Source organism: Somniosus microcephalus, chromosome 11 (assembly GCF_052327205.1).
Source record: "Somniosus microcephalus isolate GS21.2 chromosome 11, FLI_Smic_1.0, whole genome shotgun sequence".
NCBI classification, from domain to species: Eukaryota; Metazoa; Chordata; class Chondrichthyes; order Squaliformes; family Somniosidae; genus Somniosus; species Somniosus microcephalus.
The window spans coordinates 167,408,976-167,420,377 of NC_140997.1; the positions used below are offsets into that span (position 1 = coordinate 167,408,976).

An 11,402-nucleotide genomic window follows, 5' to 3' on the forward strand; every position below is an offset into this window, starting at 1 on the left:
TTTAACAAAAATTTACCCGCAGATCAAATAGTTCAACTTCAATGTAAACCTGTAGATTTGGTTCTGCTTCAATCAAATCTTCATGAAGAAAAATGATGATGACCGTTATTGGTTCTCTTCCACAAAACAAAATCCCTTTATTGGCTGCATGTTTCCGATTGGCCACTATCCTTGCTGTGGTATATCCAATTCAGTTTTCCAGTAAAATTTGGCGGTGATTTGCCACTGGAGGATCGGGCTCATATGGTCTAACTTAGGGCATTCGTCAGCAAACTCAGCGATACGGGAAGACCTGAGTTAACATATTTTTGCTGTGTTGATGCCTCTGTTGTTTTCTGCATCAAGCAGATGTATTCAGCATCGTAATTATTAAAGCATTTGAGCATGTCAAACTGACAACTGTTCACCCCTCCGCAAACAAAAAATCAGTAAAGCTTCAGTTGTTCTGGCCTACCCATCTGAGACTGGTTGCTGTCGATTGTGAAGCATTGGCGGCAACACCAGTATTACACCGTCAAGAACACATCACACACTGTCTGCCTGGAAAGAGCTCCGCCAGGCCAGTAAACGTTGAATGTTTTGAGCGCATGGGCAGGAATGCTTTTCTCTCACAGCATTAAGATGTCTCTGCTGTAAACGTTTAAAGTGCCCCGGAAGCCCACAGGACAATTTGAGAACTTTTTAAGCCCGAGTAGAATACAGCAGGTTCGTGGTCCGGATGGCTTAATACCACAGCAGGAAGTGTTTTTACTCACGGAAACCTCAACATTTCTTGAAGCATATTGTAATAGATTCAGTTTTAAAGTAACTACGAGAAGAATTGTGATCAGAAGGTTCAAGAATGGTATTCAGAATAATGCTATCAGTTTCTGTTCAGCAAACTTTTTGCCGTAACTTTGCAGTATCTTTAGATTTTGTAACCAAATTTAATGTGGCCCCTCACTAGGCACAGAGGTCAAAGACTCATAGAAATTAAAGCACTGAAAGAGGCCAAATGGCCCACCATGTCTGTGCTGTGCTAGCCCTTCAGCTGGAACTATCCACCCTCATTCTTTTCCATGTTCTAATTCAGGCTGGCAGTTGACTTCAACTAACATATTGACATTTCTCCTCATATTCCAGGTCAATCACTTAAATTGAAACAGACTCTCACAAATGAAAAAGAAAGAACTTGCGTTTCTACAGGTGCCTTTCACATCCTTACGATGTCTCAGAAGTGCCACATTGTGCATAATAAGTTCTTACAAACAGCAGTGACATAAATGGCCAGTTAATCTGATTTGGTTGTGGGATCAACGTTCCGTAAGATTTTGGGGAACTCCCTTCTCTTCAAACGGTGCCATGGGGTTCTTTTACATCCACCTGAACAGGCAGATTGCACAATGGTTTCATGTCTCATCAGAAAGACAGCACCTCTGATCTGCAGCAGTCCCTCATTATTGCACTGATGTATCATCCTAGAGTATGTGCTCAGTCCTGCAGTGGGGATTGAACTCAAAACCTTCTGACTCCAGGCAAGCATGCAACTGCTGATTCATCTGACACTTTTTTAATAAGACTATAAATTAATCAAAAGCAGGGGGTAAAAGAGCACAAGGTATATAGGTCCATTCCAAATTAAAATAAATATTTGATTTCTGCAATCATTGGAAGACAACAGCAATCAATCTTTTCCAACCCCCCACCCCCCAAGTGTGACAGTCCAACCTCTATTAGACATAGAAACATTGAAGATAGGAGCAGGAGTAGGCCATTCAGCCCCTCGAGCCTGCTCTGCCATTCAATGCGATCATGGCTGATCATCCAAATTCAGTACCCTGTCCCTGCCTTCTCTCCATATCCCTTGATCTCTTTAACCTTAAGAAATATATCTAACTCCTTCTTGAATATATTTAATGAATTGGCCTCTACTGCCTTCTGCGGTAGAGAATTCCACAGGTTCACCACTCTCTGGGTGAAAAAATTCCTCCTCATCTCTGTCCTAAATGGTTTATCCCTTATCCTTAGACTGTGACCCTGGTTCTGGGCTCCCCGGCCATCGGGAACATCCTTCCTGCATCTAGTCTGTCTAGTCCTGTTAGTATTTTATAAGTTTCAATGAGATCCCCTCTCATTCTTCTAAACTCCAGTGAGTATAAGCCCAATCGTCCCAATCTCTCCTCATACGTCATTCCTGCCATCCCAGGTATCAGCCTGGTGAATCTTTGCTGCACTCCCTCCATGGCAAGAACATTCTTCCTTAGATTAGGCGAACAAAACTGCACACAATACTCGAGGTGTGGTCTCACCAAGGCCCTGTACAACTGCAGCAAGACATCCTTGTTTCTGTACTCGAACCCTCTCGCTATAAAGGCCAACATACCATTTGCCTTCTTAACCGCCTGCTGCACTTGCATGCTTACCTTCAGCGACTGGTGCACAAGGACACCCAGGTCTCGTTGCACTTCCACTTCTCCCAATCTGTTGCCATTCAGATAATAATCTGCCTTCCTGTTTTTGACACCAAAGTGGATAACCTTGCATTTATCCACATTATATTGCATCTGCCATGCTTCTGCCCAATCACCCAACCTGTCCAAATCATACTGGAGTTTCTCGGCATCCTCCTCACAGCACACACGCCCACCCAGCTTTGTGTCATCTGCAAACTTGGAGATATTACATCTAGTTCCCTCGTCTAGATCATTAATATATATTGTGAACAGCTGGGGTCCTAGGACCGATCCCTGCGGTACCCCACTAGTCACTGCCTGCCACTCGGAGAAAGACCTGTTTATTCCAACTCTTTGCTTTCTGTCTGCCAACCAGTTCTCTATCCAAGTTAATACCTTGCCCCCAATCCCATGTGCCTTAACTTTACATGCTAATCTCTTATGCGGGACCTTATCGAAAGCCTTCTGAAAATCCAAATACGGGACAAATATCCTTGCGGGGAGGTTTGCTAGCACTGTTGGGGGGGTTTAAACTAACTTGGCAGGGGGATGGGATACAGAGGGGAGCTGAAATAGGGGGTGATGTGCTGCCAATTATAGAGAAAAAAACAAGTCAGCTTGGTAGACAGGGCAAACATATAAGGGCAAGGCTGGATGGCATCTATTTTAATGCAAGGAGTCTTGCAAATAAGGTGGATGAACTGAAGGTGTTGGTAAACACATGGGAGTATGATATTGTTGCTATCACGGAGACATGGTTGAGGGAGGGGCAAGACTGGCAGCTCAATATTCCGGGGTACAGAATCTTCAGGCGAGACAGAGGGGGAGGTATAAGAGGAGGGGGTGTCGCAATATTAATTAAGGAGTCAATTACTGCAGTAAGGAGGGATGATATATTAGCAGGTTCCTCTAATGAGGCCATATGGGTGGAGCTTAAAAACAAAAAGGGGGCAAGCACTTTGCTGGGAGTGTACTATAGGCCTCCAAACAGTCAGGGGGAGATAGAGGAACAGATATGTAGGCAAATCTCAGAGAAATGTGCAAATAATAGGGTAATAATAATGGGGGATTTCAACTTCCCCAATATTAACTGGGATAGTCAGAGTGTGAAAGGCTCAGAGGGTGTAGAATTCTTAAAGTGCATCCAGGAGAACTTTTTGAGCCAGCATGTAGAAAGTCCTACAAGAGAGGGGACGGTACTGGACCTAATTCTAGGGAATGTGGCTGGCCAAGTGGAAAAAGTGCTAGTAGGTGAGCACTTTGGTGACAGTGACCATAATATGGTAAGATTTAAGGTGGTCATGGAAAAGGACATGGATGGGCCGGAAATAAAGGTTCTAAATTGGGGGAAGGCCGATTTTAATAGGATAAGGCAGGATCTGGCCAAAATGGACTGGGATCAGCTACTTGTAGGAAAATCTGCATCGGAGCAATGGGAGGCTTTCAGAAGGGAGATTGAGATCATACAATGGCAACATGTTCCCGTAAAGGTCAAGGGTGGTTCCAAAAACCACAGGGAACCTTGGATGTCAGGGGATATACGAGAATGGATTAGGAAAAAAAGGAGGGCTTTTGGCAGATACAAAAGGCTAAAGACGGAGGTAGCCCTAGAGGAGTACAAAAAGTGCAGGGGGATACTTAAAAAAGAAATTAGGAGATCAAGGAGGGGCCATGAAATAACACTGGCGAGCAAAATAAAGGAAAATCCTAAGATGTTTTATAAGTATATTAAGGGTAAGAGGATAACTAGGGAAAAAATAGGGCCCATTAGGGACAAAAGTGGCAATCTGTGTGTGGAGCCGGAAGATGTAGGAGGGGTTCTAAATGAATTTTTTGCATCTGTTTTCACCATGGAGAAGGACGATGTAGACATAGAAATAGGGCGGGGGGACTGTGATATGCTCGAACATATTAACATCGAGAGGGAGGAGGTATTGGCGGTTTTAGCTGGCCTAAAAATGGATAAATCCCCAGGCCCGGATGAAATGTATCCCAGGCTGCTGTGTGAGGCAAAGGAAGAGATTGCGGGGGCTCTAACACATATATTCAGGACCTCTCTGGCCACAGGGGATGTGCCAGAGGACTGGAGAACCGCTAAGGTAGTACCATTATTCAAGAAGGGAAGTAGGGAAAAACCGGGGAACCACAGGCCAGTGAGCCTAACATCAGTGGTAGGAAAATTATTGGAAAAAATTCTGAGGGACAAAATTTGTCTCCACTTGGAGAGGTAAGGATTAATCAGGGATAGTCAACATGGCTTTGTCAAGGGAAGATCATGTCTGACTAATTTGATTGAATTTTTTGAGGGGGTGACTAGGTGTGTGGATGAGGGTAACGCAGTGGATGTGGCATACATGGATTTCAGTAAGGCCTTCGATAAAGTCCCGCACAGGAGACTGGTCAAGAAGGTAAGAGCCCATGGAATCCAGGGTGCCTTGGCACATTGGATACAAAACTGGCTTAGTGGCAGAAGGCAGAGGGTGATGGTCGAAGGTTGTTTTTGTGACTGGAAGCCTGTGGCCAGTGGGGTACCACAGGGATCGGTGCTGGGTCCCTTGCTGTTTGTGGTCTACATTAATGACTTGGATATGAATGTAAAAGGTATGATCAGTAAGTTCATGGATGATACAAAAATTGGTAGGGTGGTAAATAGCGAGGAGGGTAGCCTCAGTCTGCAGGACGATATAGATGGGTTGGTCAGATGGGCGGAACAGTGGCAAATGGAATTTAACCCGGAAAAGTGTGAGGTGATGCACTTTGGGGGGACTAACAAGGCAAGGGAATACACAATGAATGGTAAGACCCTAGGCAAGACGGAGGGTCAGAGGGATCTGGGTGTGCAAGTACACAGATCCCTGAAGGCGGTGGAACAGGTGGATAAGGTGGTAAAAAAGGCATATGGGATACTTGCCTTCATTAGCCGAGGCATTGAATATAAGAGCAAGGAGGTTATGATGGAGCTGTATAAAACACTGGTTAGGCCACAGCTGGAATACTGTGTGCAGTTCTGGTCGCCACACTACAGGAAGGATGTGATCGCGTTGGAGAGGGTGCAGAGGAGGTTCACCAGGATGCTACCAGGGCTGGAGCGCTTCAGCTATGAAGAGAGACTGGGCAGATTGGGTTTGTTTTCCTTGGAGCAGAGGAGGCTGAGGGGGGACATGATTGAGGTGTACAAAATTATGAGGGGCATAGATAGGATGGATGCTGAGGAGCTTTTTCCCTTAGTAGAGGGGTCAATAACTAGGGGGCATAGATTCAAGGTAAAGGGCGGGAGGTTTAGAGGGGATTTGAGAAAGAACTTTTTCACCCAGAGGGTGGTTGGAGTCTGGAACTCACTGCCTGAAAGGGTTGTGGAGGCAGGAACCCTCACAACATTTAAGAAGCATTTGGATGAGCACTTGAAATGCCACAGCATACAAGGCTACGGACCAAATGCTGGAATATGGGATTAGATTAGACAGGGCTTGATGGCCGGCGCGGACACGATGGGCCGAAGGGCCTCTATCCGTGCTGTATAACTCAATGGCCTAGAAATTGAGTTGACGCCGCGCCAGGGCTTTAGCGCCGGAAATTTAGCGCCGGCGCTAATTCCCTTGCGCGCGCCAAAAATTCAGTAGCGCCGCGCCCAGATGGCTGCCGGCGCTACTGGCGGGCGTGAGCGCCTCCCAATGGGCGCTGAGTGCCAAATTGCGGCGCTAATCCGGGGCTGCGGCACCCGATGCGGTGCGGCAGGCTGGGGAAGTGCAGGCCTCCTCCTTCAGTTAAGGAGGAGCTGCCTGCACCCGCCCGCTGTCCGTTCAAATATTGAAAAAATGAGCCCGGCACCTCGGACAAGTGCCGGGCTTGCAGGCCAGACGCATCTGTTCCGCGGGGGGGGGGTGGAGGAGTCCGGGGAGGGAGGTGCGGGCAGGCAGCCGACGGGAAAGCGGCCGGCCGCCGCGCGACCTTAATGCGCCTGCGCTAACTCGGGGAAGACTCGGTTGCCAGAGTCTTAGTTGCGGCTGCCACGGGCGAGGCGGCCGCAACTGAATTTCGGCGCTGGGGCCCGTCGGCATGGCAACCGGGACGCTGCGCACACCGATGACGTCATCGGTGCCGGCGCAGCGCTACCGGCTTAACGCCGACGGAAGGGCCCCACTCAATTTCCCAACTGGCCATAACTCCGGCGCTAGGCCCTCTAGCGCCTCAAATGCGGCGCTAAGGCTACTCAATTTCTAGGCCTATGACTCTATGACTCTATGACCACATCCACTGGTTCTCCCTTATCTATTTTACCAGTTACATCCTCAAAAAATTCCAGTAGATTGGTCAAGCACAATTTACCTTTTGTAAATCCATGTTGACTTTGTCTGATCCTGTCACTGTTTTCCAAGTGCTCTGCTATTGCATCCTTTATAATGGAGTCTAGCATTTTCCCCACTACCGATGTCAGGCTTACCGGTCTATAATTCCCCGTTTTCTCTCTACCACCTTTTTTGAATAGTGGGGTAACATTAGCAACCCTCTAATCCATGACATTACAAAGTTGTATACAGTACACTGACACAAAAATATATATTTATTAGTCATTATTCATTCTAATTCTATCAGTGTGTAGCAGGGAAGGTTTGCTTTCTTTAAAGTGTTTTCTTTAAAATGTGTTTATTTATCATTTTGGTATGTAGGAATCGTTGCCATTATTATCCGTAAAGAAGTTCAGAGCACATGCCAGAACATTTCATAAGACAACTCTAAAATAAGGAAATTATGGAATCAAAAACCACATCCAATATTTAAATCCACTGATCAAAATAAGAAGGACTCTCATAATCCAGTCTAAGTGGATTAAGTTGCACACAAGAGAAACCATTCTAGAAACAGGTTTATATATTGATTGAAATTAAAATAATTGACACTTTCTTTTGTATAACATCTTATTTTGGTAGATTGCTGTAAGGGCAGAAGAGATTAAAAATATAACCCCGCAGACAATTAAGAATATATCAATTTCTTATCAATCTGCCACCAAGTGGCGATGACACGCCAGCACAGGACCCACATGTTTATGCAGCCACAGAAGTGCATTGTGGGACTTGAAGGGCAACATCGTAAGAAGGGCAGAAAGCTTTTGGAAGCATTTAATTTTGCCAGAAAATGCTGACAACACAGACAGCGCTTGGGGAAACACTGACTGTCAGGATCAAAAACTAATGAAAAAGAGATGAGCTAACCGAAATTGATACATCTTTGTTCGGCAAGGGTATTAAGGGTTATGAAACCAAGGCAGGGGAATACAGTTAAGATACAGATCAGCCATGATCTCATTGAATGGTGCAACAGGCTCGAGGGGCTGCATGGCCTACTCCTGTTCCTATGTTCCTATCACCAGAGCAACATTCAAGTCTCCCCACCTGCTTTACAAGCACCTTGGGCTTTCGAGCAACTTAAATAACTCACTTTACCAATTGGCAATTCTAGAAACAAGTGAAATTCAGTAGCCCAAATCCAAACAGTGATGTCTACTATCCTGAAATTAAAAGTTTTAATGATAACATTAAACAGTTAATAATAGCACACTTTATTTTATGAATGATGATACAAAGATAGGTGGGATAGCAAATTGTGTGGAGGACGCAAAGAATCTCCAAAGGGATATAGATAGGCTAAGTGAGTGGGCAAAAATCTGGCAGCTGGAATTTAATGTGGGAAATTGTGAGGTTATTCACTTTGGTAGGAAAAATAAAAAAGCAAATTATTATTTAAATGGGGAGAGATTACAAAATGCTGAGGTACAGAGGGATCTGGGGGTCCTCGTACATGAATCACAAAAAGTTAGCATGCAGGTACAGCAAGTAATTGAGAAGGCAAATGGAGTGTTGGCCTTTATTGCAAAGGGAATGGAGTATAAAAGTAGGGAAGTCCTGTTACAACTGTACAGGGCATTGGTGAGACCACACCTGGAGTACTGCATACAGTTCTGGTCTCCTTATTTAAGGAAGGGTATACTTGCATTGGAGGCAGTTGAGAGAAGGTTCACGAGGTTGATTCCAGAGATGAAGGGGTTGTCTTATGAAGAAAGGTTGAGCAGGTTGGGCCTATACTCACTGGAGTTTAGAAGAATGAGAGGGGATCTTCTTGAAACATATAAGATTCTGAAGGGGCTTGACAGGGTAGATGCAGAGAGGATGTTTCCCCTCGTGGGGGAATCTAGAACTAGGGGGCATAATTTCAGAATAAGGGGGCACCCTTTTAAATCAGAAATGAGGAGGATTTTTTTCTCTCAGAGGGTCGTGAATCTTTGGAATTCTCTTCCCCAGAGAGCTGTAGAGGCTGAGCCATTGAATATATTTAAGGTGGAGATAGACAGATTTTTGAACGATAAGGAAGTCAATTGTTATGGGGGGCAGGCAGGGAAGTGGAGTGCAGGCAGGGAAGTGGAGTTGAGGCCAAGATCAGATCAGCCATGATCTTATTGAATGGCAGAGCAGGCTCGAGGGGCCAAATGATCTGCTCCTGCTCCTACGTCATATGTTCTTATAAAGCTTGGAGCTGTTTTTAGTCTATATGCTAAGGGAAATTTGTATCATGGTCTCAATATAGAATCATGTGTTAAAGTGCATTTTGTAATCAGAATAATCCAAGTTGGTGTCTATTGAGGGTGGTCTTGTAGCCCACAGGAAGACAAAATCTTATAGGGTCTAACTGAAAAGTCTGAGAAATGGGCCAGTATCACTAATTTCCTTAGTTCTCGTGTTCATCAAACCCATGATGTGAGGAGAAGATCTGAATCAATTCTGTCTATTCCTATGGATGATCCATGGAGGATGGGAAATGAACCTTTAGTCATCCAGACCAATAATCTAGATTAATCCTGGCAATATCTGATAACCATTAACTCATGAATTCTTCATCACAGACAGCGTTAAACATTTAACTTTAATGTTGTGGTAAGTTTTTATAACAACAAATTTAAATATATGGTTGATTATTTTACTAATAGATTTGCATACAATCTTCTGCAATTTGGTATTTATTTATGAAGGTTTCTTGAAGCATTAAATGTCAATGTTAAAGGTTGTTCTGGTGTGTACTAGATATCTATTTCAAATGAGTTCAAACCTAAATTAGCCCTTCCTTGTAAGTGTAATGTAAAAAAAACTAACAATATTCCCCAAATTATGTAACCTTCCCCCTTCTTCCTGCAAAAATGTGGTTCAAATATTTTCCATTTGAAATTGAAAATTACTATTTCAGTGATGATGCCATTAATCAGCAAGTGTGCGGTGAGGCTGTTACCATGACAGCTGTGATTCACAGATCTGCCAGTCCCATTGTAGATTAATAGTGAGCACCTTTTTTTCCGAATACACAAACTTTTAATTCATCAAGGTTCAAAATGGAATTGCCGAGGAATTCTGGGTGCCCCTTTTGAAGGGGAATGACTATATAAAGGTATATAGACCATTTTAATTTTTAATCTGTAATATTGTTTTGGGAATTCGCAGCCACCAATTCGATCAGTTATTGCTATTCAAAAAAATGCAAGCCCTTGTAACACCACCTGACCATCAGTTGCATTTTGAGTTCTGAGGCATTTTCTGATTAGTGGAATCGTTCAGTCCCTGCTTACTGTCACAGAGCCCTCTAGTGACTGAACAAAGGGGAAAAAAGATCAAATGAAAAATTATTTAAACTAACTTGTGGCTTCATAGGAGGAAGTGCTATCACCGCTGATTATGGAGACTTCATTCCTGGAAATGATCATCAAACTGCATTCTCAAATAACTTAAAAAATGCTATTCAAGAAACAACAGACTGTGATCTGCATTTCTCAGCAAGAGAACATTTCTAATATTTTTTGTAATATTTGTCTTTGTTCTCTCTCATTATAGTGAAGTGCGCAGAGTACCATACTAATACGGAACTACCTCACCCTTCCATATGCAACTTCTCACCTACATTGTAAACAGAGGGTGCAGGGGTAAGTACTGCCTTTGCAAATATAATTATTGCGGGAAGATTGCAATTATGAAACTTGCCAGTAATTGTGCATTTTAGAACGGAAGAAATATTTTTCATGTCCTGATAGAAATAGCTTGCCACCAACAGATAGGATCCGTTTAAAAAATAATTGCAGTAAAAATGCCTACAACAGCATATTTAAGTATTGTAGTTGATATAGTTGTGTCTCAACAGAAGGAGCATTTATTCCAGCACGGCTCAGATGCCATTTTGACCTCTTGGAGAGCAGCAACCCAAATGCTCCTGCATTTGCAATAGATGGTTAGGGAAGGAAGCAGGCCATTCAGAAGACAATGGGATAGATTGTCAACTTACTGCTTGGGCATAATTACCCGAATTTCATTTCTGTTAAAACATGAAACTGGCTGTCAGGTGCTGTGCAGTTGCATTACTTGCCCCCAGACTCCATATTGTGGCTGCACATTTTGTGTCCTTTCACTTTTTTTTGTCTAATATCTTTCCCCTCTCACCCTTTCACTTTGGTAAAGGCTCCCAACAGGTTGAAATGCCTTTTGAGCCTATGTGACAACATACCTTTAAATTGCCACATCCTTTTAAATTCCACCTACAGCACCTTTTTTTCGTTGTCTTCCCCCATTATCTTGCTACACCAGGCTAAATCTGCACTGGGAGCTGTGAATAATTATAGAGGTTGGCTGCAGGTCTTCCTGCAGGAAATGGCAGTTGGCTCCCTATGGATCCTGTGGAAGCAGTTGTCCTTGGTCATTGGCAGGTAGTTGTTCCAAGAGAAACAGATATGATTGGTGACTTAATATCTGGCCAGTGTGCCTTAGGTGCCTATTGATCTCCATGGCATGCCTTCTTTCCTCTTATCACACTGTTACTGTATTTTGGGCACATAAAAACATTTACCATTACTTGCTGGCCACCATGCAACTTTTTAGCCTGCAGGTAAATGAAATATAGAGCTCTGATAAAAACTGTAGGAAGAACTCCTACTTATGT

The 11,402-nt window shown here is 43.8% G+C and overlaps 1 long non-coding RNA gene across 1 annotated transcript in view; it reads left to right on the forward strand.

Annotated features, from left to right (window-relative positions):
- The window catches only part of LOC147110975 (uncharacterized), an 850,625-nt gene extending 839,428 nt beyond the window's left edge, over positions 1-11,197 (forward strand). The window contains exon 3 of the long non-coding RNA XR_015080110.1: positions 10,307-11,197. This is a non-coding gene — a long non-coding RNA (uncharacterized LOC147110975). The remainder of the gene's footprint in view (positions 1-10,306) is intronic.
- The last annotated feature ends 205 nt before the right edge of the window (positions 11,198-11,402 follow it).